Below are 10,891 nucleotides of genomic sequence, written 5' to 3'. Positions count from 1 at the left end.
TCATTTTGCCTCTTGCATGCTAGGTCACAGTTAGTTTAAAAAAAAAAAAAAGACTCTTGATTTTTACTTTCAGTTTGTCTAACTGTCCTAATTGATCAACTCCACCTTACCATGTAATAGGTTTCTTTGTACATGCATAGGATTTTAAACATACAGGATTATGTCATTCTGAATAAAGAAAGTTTTACTTCTTCCTTTCCAGTCTAGATGCCTTTTATGTATTCTGTCTGACTTTACTGGATAGACTATCCAGCATAATTTTGAATAAAAGTAGTGAGAACATACATGCTTGTCTTATTCCTGATATTAGAAGAAATGCACTCAGTCTTTCATTATTAAGTATGATGTTACCTGTATACTTTGTATAAATGCCCTTTATCAGACTGACAAGGTTCCTTTCTATTTCTAGTTTAAGAGTTTTTATCATGAATGGATATTCAATTTTGTCTAATTCTTTTTTTGCTCCTATTGAAATGATTATGTCACTTTTGTCCTCTATTGTATTGATATGGTAAATTACACTAAAATTGATTTTGGGATGTGCATTTCTGGAATAAATTTCACTTGGTCATGGTATATGATCCTTTATATACATGATGTATTCAGTTTCTTAAAATTTTCTTGAGAATTTTTGCATCTACATTCATGAAACATGATGGTCTATATTTTTTTTCCTTGTAATATCTTTGTCTGGCTTTGAAAACAGAATAATTCTCATTTCATAGAATGAGTTGGGAAGTGTTCCTTCCCCATCTATCTTCTGGAAAAGCTAGGTAATGGTTGGTATTATTTATTCTTTATATATTTGATAAAAGTAATCTGTGAAGCTACCTGAACCTGGACTTTCTTTGTGGGAATGCTTTTAAGTATTACTCAATTTCCTCATTTTTTATAAATCTATTCAAAGTTTCTATTTTTTCATATGCACTTTTGGTAGTTTGTTTCTAAGAATTTGATCATTTTATCTATGTTTTCTAATCTAATAGTATAAAGTTGTTCACAGTATTTTCTTTTAATCCTTTTCATTTTTCTGAGGATGGTAGTAATGTCCCTTCTTTTATTCCTGACTTCCTTGAGTCTTCCCTCTTTTTTGCTTGCTCAGTCTTGATAAAGGTTTGGCAATTTTTTTTATCTTATCAAAGAAACAACTTTCAGTTTCATTGATTTCTATTGTTTTTCTGTTTTCCTTTTTTGATAAACATTTTATTTCCTTCCTTCAACTTGCTTTGGATTTAGTTGGCTCTGTTCTTTTTCTAGTCCCTGAAGTTATTCTTTGTAATCTTTCTTCTTTACCAGTATAGGTATTTAAGACTATAAAATTTCCTCTGAATATTCTTTTAGCTATACCATAATTATGTTTCAATTTCAATCAATTCAGATTATTTCCTAATTTCCCTTGTGATTTCTTCTTTGACCCATGAGTTATTTAGATGTGTTTCTTTTTTTTTCAACATTAAATACAACTCTATTTTCTTTTTTTTTAATATTTTTTTAAATTTTTATTTATTTATGATAGTCACACAGAGAGAGAGAGAGAGAGAGAGAGGCAGAGATACAGGCAGAAGGAGAAGCAGGCTCCATGCACCGGGAGCCCGACGTGGGATTCGATCCCGGGTCTCCAGGATCGCGCCCTGGGCCAAAGGCAGGCGCTAAACCGCTGCACCACCCAGGGATCCCACAACTCTATTTTCATAACAAACATGCATCGTTGTATTAGAGTATTCATGGGACATGGCCTCTTGACCTAAATTTATAGTCAAAAGATACTTTCAGAAATAAGTATGAAGATGACAAGCCAGAATAGTTCTTAAGGAAAACAGCTATAAAAACTGGACAGAAGGCTCCTTAGCTTCTCATCTTTTAGAAACAGCTTCATAAATCATTTAGGAAATTAGCCTAGAGGTAATCATAATAAACCACATTTCTTATCCATTCTTGAAGCCAATCTTTCTTGAGAATTGATCAAACAGCACCTGTTGTTGAAAATAGCAATAAGGCCTGACCCTGATACTTAAGCTTTGATTCTGGATCGGTTTTCTGGCTTGGGCTGGTCAGGAGTTACTTCCTTCAGAATCTTCATCAGTGAATTTAAGTGATAACTAACATTACCTTCTCTTTGAGCTCTGCAATATTTTCTGGTAGAGAGAAGTTGTGAATATCCATCTCATATGTATTTGCTGTAGCCTTTGTTTTTAAGAGATAGCACACCATTTTGTCACTGGAGAAGCAGAAGTGATCTCTCAAGGCAGCCAGGGCAGCATGGGTAGTACACAAATGAAAACCAATGGGAATCCCATAGAAAGTATAGAATAAAAAGTTTTTAAGTGCCACGTTTGAACAAAATTTTAATGCCATCTAGGACGAGAGCTTCCCAAGCCACGTTACTTGTTACTCTGGAGAATATCACAGCCCAGAAAAACCACAACAGGACCCATGGGCTGTAGGCAAAGACTGCAGCTGTGGGCTGGATGGCAGGTCCTCAGGCCCCAGGCCTGCAGGGCCAAGCACCAAGCACCCATTTACCACCTGGTTGTTTCACTCCATAGAAGTCATACAATTCTGCCAGATGTCTTCTTAGCACCATCACAAAAGTCACCCAAGGCAGCTCTAGTTGGCATGAGTGATGCTGCTGCAGTGGAGCTGCCATCTTCCTGCAGCTGATGCCTCCATTTTGAACACCTAGATGTGTTTCTTTTTTTAATTTTTAGGCAGCCCGGGTGCCTCAGTGGTTTAGTGTCGCCTTCAGCCAGGGTGTGATCCTGGAGACCCGAGATCGAGTCCTGCATCCGGCTCCCTGCATGGAGCCTGCTTCTCCTTCTGCCTGTGTCTCTGTGTCTCTGTCTCTCTCTCTCTGTCTCTCATGAACGAATAAATAAACAAAATTAAATTTTAAAAAAGAGTCAACTCTTGAAAAAAATGATTTTTCATTAATTCCTACACTTCCAAATATCTGTCAATTGTTGACTTTTAAGAACACTCAGTCAGAAAACATACTTTGTACAATTTTTATTTGTCAATTATGCCTTGACAAAGCTGGAAAAAATTTATAGCAAGGCATGAAAAGAGATTCATTCATGAAGAGATAGAAATTACCTTCAAAGTTTAGTCAGCTTATCCTGCTTTTGCTTTCCACTGGATCTTCAGATGTCTTCCCTGAGCATTCTCCAGGCCTTACATTGATCCTACATAACTGGGCCCTCTCTAGTCTCTTTTGGGTATGTGCATAGCTTTTTCCTAGCATGCATCCTTCAAAACCATTAGGGAAGGAATCCCTGGGTGGCTCAGCAGTTTAGCACCTGCCTTCAGACCAGGGCGTGATCCTGGAGTCCCAGGATCGAGTCCTGCATTAGGCTCCCTGCATGGAGCCTGTTTCTCCCTCTGCCTGTGTCTCTGCCTCTCTCTCTCTCTCTCTCTCTCTCTCTCTCTCTCTCTGTGTGTGTGTGTGTGTGTGTCTCATGAATAAATAAATAAAATCTTTAAAAAAAAAACCCTATCAGGGATATGTGAAAGCTTATCAAGGCTCAACTATGACTACTTCATTTACCCAGATCTTCCTACTGAATTTCTAGCCAGTGTGCTGGTTTGTTGCTTACTCCCATTCAACACAATGACAACCTCAAGCTAGCCGTGAAGCTGGAATTTTCTGATTGCCATTGAGATTGCTGATATTTACAATGTGTATGCACCTGCTCCAAATCTAGTCAGCTCCATCAAGTACTTCTTACACCTTATCCTACCCTGGTAGACATCTATGCCAATAAAGCTAAAGAGCTAAAACCCCACTATTACTTAAGATTTAGCTGTTTTTCTTGAATAAATGTTCCTAAATTTGTTGTCTGCTATCTAGAGTGCTTAAATGGTTGTTTTTGAAAGCTTCATCCAATTCTATCACTGATTTTTGAGAAAAGAACTTAGCTAGCTCTACACCCCACTATTCTAGAAGTTCCTTTCCAATACCTACATTTTTATCTTGTATCTAACACCAATTCCTTTGACTTCATTGCCTAAGACTGAATTAAATTCCTCCTCAAAAAAAATCAAAAAAATAATTCCTCCTCAAAGTCTTGACTTAAGACCTTGTGTTGTTTCAAAAGATTTTTTACATTAATCACAAGTAACTGTCTGGTTATTTATATGTCCTCCTCACCAGACTATAAACTCACAGAGGACAGGGTATGTGTCTCTTCTGTTCACTGATTACCCAAGCAACTAGCATAGCATTTGACATGCAGTAGACACTCAATGAAAATAATGTATTTATTTGGATTAATGAAATGAAATTTAAATCCACAGACTCATTTATGGAGAGTAGCTATTGTAATTCTAACATGAAGACAGAATTGAGGGCATTTGGTGGTTTCTAGCCATAATCTTTGACTCATACCACTGATCCAAAAAGTCAGATGTATGTCAATAAATATTGCTAAGGGGAAAAAAATCTGTTACTCAAAACTTGGCAGCTCAGAAACATTACAACACGTTGCATTTTCCAGTGGAAGGGTCACATGGATGATCAGCCACATGGCAAGAGAACTTGAAGTTACCATCACTTGATTCATGAAATACAGTAACAATGACTTATTTGGGCTGGCAAATATCAACATACCTCTGAACATAAGAGAATCAAGATGCAGTACTGATAAATTTCAACACACACTAAAAGCACTGCCCTAAATTGTATAAATATCTAGTGCAGCATACTTCATAATAGTGGGAATAAAACCTGTCAAAGATTGTTAGTCTCACATTTTGTTCTTAGCTAGGAAAGTAAGAACAGATGCCAGAGCCATGCTTATTTTAAAGCCTCTCAAAGACATGCTCTCTGTTTATTATCAGGAGACTGGGTCAGGGGTAGGCAAGGACAGAACTTTTTCAATGACTATGTGATTGTATACAGGAAGGGTTCAGTGAATGTTGTCTGAACAACATTTATTGAACACTTTAAATTTTATGCCATTAGTTATCAAACTATGCTCCATGAATTGCCACAAAAGTGGCTTCAAAGAATGTATCTAAGGACAGGGGAGACCAAGTGAACAGGTGCCTGACCCTTCTATATTTTCACGCTTATTTTTATGTGTTTTATATATTGGAATTTATCATAATGTTTTTTAATGGATTCATGGCAAAAAATTTTGAAAACCACTGAGCTTTATTGTATAAATACAACTGCTTGATACATTTTTTTAAAATTTTCTCACAAATGGCCAGAAGACACATGCAAAGATGCATTAAGATGCTCATTAATCATTAGGTAAATGCTAATCAAAACCACAATTAGTTATCACCTCACACCTGTCAAAATGGCTAGAATCAAAAGACAAGAAGTAACAAGTGTTGGCAAGAACGTGGAGAAAATGGAACCCATGTGCACTGCTGGTGGGAATGCAAACTGGTGTAGCCACTGCGGAAAAGAGTATGGAGATTCCTCAAAAAAAATAAAAATAGAAACACCATGTGGTCCAGTAATTCCACTACTGAGTATTTACCCTAAGAAAATGAAAACACTAACTCAAAAAGATATATGTGCCCCTATATTTATTGCAGAATTATTTATAATAGCCAAGATATGAAGCAACTCAAGTGTCCACTGATAGATAAATATATCATGTATATAGATATATACATATATTCCCTAGCCCTAAAAATGAATGAGATCCTGCCATTTGTGACAACATGAATGAACTTAGAGGGTATTACGCTAAGTGAAATAAGTCAGACAGAAAGACAAATACCATATGATTTCACTTATATGTGGAATCTAAAAAAAAATCAAGTGAATAAACAAACAAACAGAAAGCAAAATCAGACCCATAAATACAGAGAATAAACTTATAGTTGCCAGAGGAAAAGAGGGTGCAAGGATGGGCAGAATAAATGAAGGGGAGTGGGAGATACAGGCTTCAAATTATGGAATGAATAAGTCATGATGATAAAAGCTACGGCACAGGGAATATAGTCATGGTATTGTAAGAGTGACAGGGGTAACTACACTTGTACAGTGACAAGGGATAACTACACTTGTGGTAATCTTAGCATAACATAGAGACTAATCAAATAAATGAGTAAATAAAATAACTTTGTCACTGGATTGTTGTGATTACTAAATAAAATGATACATTTGAAAATATTTTACAAACTGTAAAATACTTATAAAGTTAGATATTATATATTATTACTGCCCTTGTGAAACTTGTGGCCAAAGGGAGACCAGCATAGGAAGCATATTTATACCATATATACATCTCAATATCTTTGCCATTTATACTTATATTTTTCTCTACAGAGTTTTTTTTCTCTTGGAGACATTCATAGAATCCAGTGAATTTGGTCTATTACGGGTACAGAAATGAACTATCTCACCACCTACATCTCCTGGTTCCCTACAAAGACACAGCCTGCAGGGACAGTTTCATAGCCTATAGTGGCTATCACAAAACAATGTCCCTCAAGGGAGAATAGAAAGAGTTGGAGTTTTTAATTAAAATATCATAATTCTACTCTGTCTTTCATGTTGCAGTCACACAAGTTAAGGAGGAACAATGTTTGTCTAAATCTGATTTTATCTCACAGCCCAGTGCCTTAAGAGAAGAAAAACAAGCACCCCATTATTCTGGTAATAGAGAATGTTCTCTTAATTTCTTATTGTTGTGTACAAGATTTAGTGCTTACTCTTTAATTTCAGTGTCAGAATGTGAACTGTAATTAATTTTCATAAAATGGAAAGCAATAAAGTCAGATATTGCTGGCTGTAGAGGTTGAGATTGTATAATTTACAATTAGGGGTGGTGGGGGAGGAAACAGCCCACACATTAAATGAGTAATAACTCATCTTAACTTCAGCTTCAGGATTATGAAAGTGGTCAACAAAGATGCTCAAACAAAACCTCCAAATCTATGGGGTGTTTGGAACCTTCTCAAGAAAGTCCATCAAACTTGATGTCACCTTTCCTTATACCAACATTTGGATTGTTTTTATTATCATTAATTAACAATAATAATATGCATGGACTTAAATTACCACCTAATAAATCACCTAAAACCTTTCCCAGGCATTATTTGCAACAAACTATAGATAATAGACCATAACTCTATATCAACCATAAAAAAAGTCAGCTGCATACTCATTATAAATGCAGGTTCCCTTCATCTTACCATCAGAATTTCCAGAGGAGGTATGGTTGAAATTGGGAAATATTTGTATGGTAGTTATTTATAAGTTTTAGGCTATATACTAAAATAAAGGATGCTATACACAAAAGTAAAACTTTTCCATATTTAAAAGAAAGCATATGCATGTTGGAGTAATTAAAATGGGCACATTTTCCTATCCTCTGTCTTGATTCAGGACATGTTTCTTAGAGAATTAGACTATGGAAGCAGTTATTAAAAGAGCAGAGAGAAGTAGTCATTGCTCAGTTAAATGAAAACTTATTCTAGAAAATATTGGTACAAACTTTACAGCTCACAAAGATCTTTCATACACTTCATTTTAATGTAATCTTTTTTAAAAGATTTATTTATTTTAGAGAGAGAGAGTACTGAGTGGGAGGTGGAGAGGGAGAGGGAAAAAGAATCTCCAAAAGACTCCATGCTGAGTGCAAGCCTGAACCTGACACAGAGCTTGATCTCATAACCCTGAGGTCACAACCTGAGCTGAAACCAAGAGTCAGACACTTAACTGATTGAGCCACCTAGGCATCCCTACTGTAATAGTTCAATAGCCCTAACGGGAGGACAGAGTGAACTCCTATATTCTGCATTTCAAGAAGGACATTGAGAACTGAAGTTGCCTGTCCACATTCACACCATAAGTAAACAATCAAACCAAAAACTGAATATAGGTTTAGGACTCTCTAAATTCAGTCCTGGAATCAACATAGACAACACTAGCTAATGAGACCAAGAAAGAGTTCATTATTTGGTATGGACCATGTCTCACACAACTGACTTGAAGTGTGTTTACAAACATAAAGGGAAAGAAAATGGCCCTTGGGCATTAAAAGGGGAACAAGTACAGCAATCTCAGGTATTATTTTGAAATAAAGGGGACACAAATGATGATGATGATGATGATGATGATGATGATGATGATGATGATGATGGAAAATCAGGAAAGGGAACAATAACTGAGTTACAATCATTTCCAACCTATTAGATTTTACACCATAGCCAGGAGACAGGTTAATGCAGAAATGACACAGAAACTATATGGATCTTAACTTCAGGTGCAACTAATTATCCACAGTTTACTTACTCTCATAAAAAAGTATACAAATTGGACGTGTTCAGTCCTCTATGGATCTTACTGCCAGGAGCTGGAAAGTGGGTGACTGGTCAACTGACACTTACCATGGAAATGAAAAAGAGTTCCATGTTGGAGCAGTGAAAGATTACAAAATAATAAGTGATTATTTTATATGCACATAAAAAACTAGGGTATGCATAAGAAAAAAATCTGAAGGAAATTAAGTCACATTGTTAATTTCAAATTTACCAAGAGGCAAACTTACAGGAAATGATTATTTTTTTAATCTTATCTGTCTATATTACTTGATTCATAATGAAAAGTTATCACATATAAAAAGAAACTAAACATGAAGATTACATTTTGTAAAAAACCTAATCTGCAGTCTCACTAACTTTCCATGAAATATGCTAGTTGACTTGAGAATACTGCTCAAATTTATGTGTCATTGTAAGCCTCCAGTCTAGTCCCAGCTGACATAAACTTTCTCCAGGAGGCCTTCCCTGACACTGACCACATACCACTACTCTAAACGGGGTTTCTGCACAAGAACCTTCCTAGCCTCAGGCTTCTTCCTCCATAGCCCTTCTCACAGCCTGTAGCTACATACACATGTGTACGGTTAGCAGCAAGCTGCACTTAAACCCAGGAAAAAGAAATTCTATCCTAGGCCCCTTGCTTTAGAGAATCACATATATCATAAATATCAAAATAAATGCTCTATTTTTTTTAGACTCCAAAGAAAGATGGTTGAGAGTTCGGTCTATTTTTGAGTGAATTGTGGAAGAGGGATGTATTAAGTAAGTGACACCATGCAGGACAGAGCATGCCAGGCTGAAAGCAAAGGAGCCTGTGTTAGCTGAGAAAGAAGAAAACCTTAGCCTCTGCCCTGGAAAATGGATAGCGGAAAACCCTCTTTGTTTGAAGTTGTCAACCCCAGAACACCCAAAGCAGACAGGGTTTCCCAGATGACTACACTCCATCCCTCTCCTCTACACCTGCCTAAAAGGGGATGAGAAAATGAGTCATGGGACCTCCCAGCCCAGTTCCCTGGGCAGCTGCACAATGTCTGCTCCTATGCCAGTGTCTGATTCAGTCACCACCCAGGACACAGGCCACCTTCTCTCCTGCCCTATGCCGAAAGCTCCTTGTTGCCACTCAGGGTCACAGCTAGCAGGACTGACCTGGAAGAGAGCAGGGCTCCTTTAACCTCAAGGAGCTTAAAGGAAAGTTGCAAGGAAACCCCCAGGGTGTAAGCTTTGAGGTTCCAGAAGAAAACATGAACTGAGCCAAGGTCAGAGCTTATCACTTTTAAATATTTAAATATGTGATATATGGCAGCCACCTGTCCTTTTGCCCCAGACCCCACAAATGTCAGATGCACATCTGATTATTAGTTTAATGACTGTCTTCCTTGCTAATGGATATGCTCCATAAAATAAAAGATCATATCTATTTTATTTAAAACACTAGTATAAGGTCTAGCACCTGCTAGGCATACAACAAATACTTGAAGAAAGAATAAATAGCTAAAAACAAAGCATTGGCACACAGTATAGCCATGTGCCTTGCCCTAAAAGGCCTTGTGATAAAAGTTAGTATCTATATAAAAACGTTTCAGAGTTGGTAAAGCACAATGTGCATTAAACCTATAATTGGAACTGGTGATCCCTGTATTCCAGACGAGGGATGACATTTATTATATATCCTGATCAATACCTACCACCTTGTAGGCCCTTAATAACTGAGAAATGATCATTTCAACTCTGCCAGCAGCCAACTTCAGCTAAGGTACTTGCTTATGTGTTGCTCACCACCAATGGGCAAATGAATGCCTCAGAAAGTTCAGCAGGCTCTTACTAATGGACACTTCCTTAAGTTTTGAAAGAATACATGTTTCACGTGTATAGTTTGTGGATACAAGAAAGGACCAAAAAACATTAGGGACACACGTTAAGAGAAAAACATGCAAATCTACTGGCGGAAAGAAAATGTATTAAGAGCAGCTAAACTGATTTTTCATCTTCATTTCTGAAAGCTTTGAAAAAAAACATTTAAGCAACATAACAACAAATATGGCCTGTACACTGGCAACCCTTGAGTAAAACAGAGAAATGGAGCAAAGTTAGGAACAGTTTGATTCAGACTAACTGCCTCATGATTTACAAAGCTTTCATTACCATTGTTTCAGTTGATCTTCCACATACTCAGTGAGGTAATGCACTGTCCTGTTTAATGACGAGAAAACTGAATTGGGCTTGAACTAGAATGTTGGTTGCCCTCTTAATATCTGCCCTCTCTTTTCTCCTTCCTTTGATTTGTTCACACCTCCACCCTCCTCCATATTGCATTAGATGTTGGGGAAGGCTGGAACCATCCCCGGCCTACAGGTCAGTTCTGATTAAGCAAGTCAACCATGGTGATCCCATTCCCCTTGCCAATGGCTGGCTTAGGCACTGTCATGTGATGCAATTTAGCCAATGAGCATGAGGATAGGTCTGAAGAACTTTCGGCGCTTTTGGAAAGAGACAAAGTATGGAAGACTCTTTTCTGCCTATTTGATTGGGATGTTCGAGACTGCTGTAGCCATTGTACAAATCTGTTATCTCCACTTCTAATCTTTCCCCCACACTTTAGATAGGA

At 37.1% G+C, this 10,891-nt stretch overlaps 1 pseudogene; it reads right to left on the bottom strand.

The window, feature by feature from the left end:
* Nucleotides 1-2,011: 2,011 nt before the first annotated feature.
* LOC129501756 (protein Mis18-beta-like) lies at nucleotides 2,012-2,553 on the bottom strand (annotated as a pseudogene).
* Between the last annotated feature and the right edge of the window lie 8,338 nt (nucleotides 2,554-10,891).

The sequence above is a fragment of the Nyctereutes procyonoides genome, unplaced genomic scaffold (assembly GCF_905146905.1).
Source record: "Nyctereutes procyonoides isolate TBG_1078 unplaced genomic scaffold, NYPRO_anot_genome, whole genome shotgun sequence".
Taxonomy (NCBI): Eukaryota; Metazoa; Chordata; class Mammalia; order Carnivora; family Canidae; genus Nyctereutes; species Nyctereutes procyonoides.
This window is presented reverse-complemented; position numbering and strand designations above follow the sequence as displayed.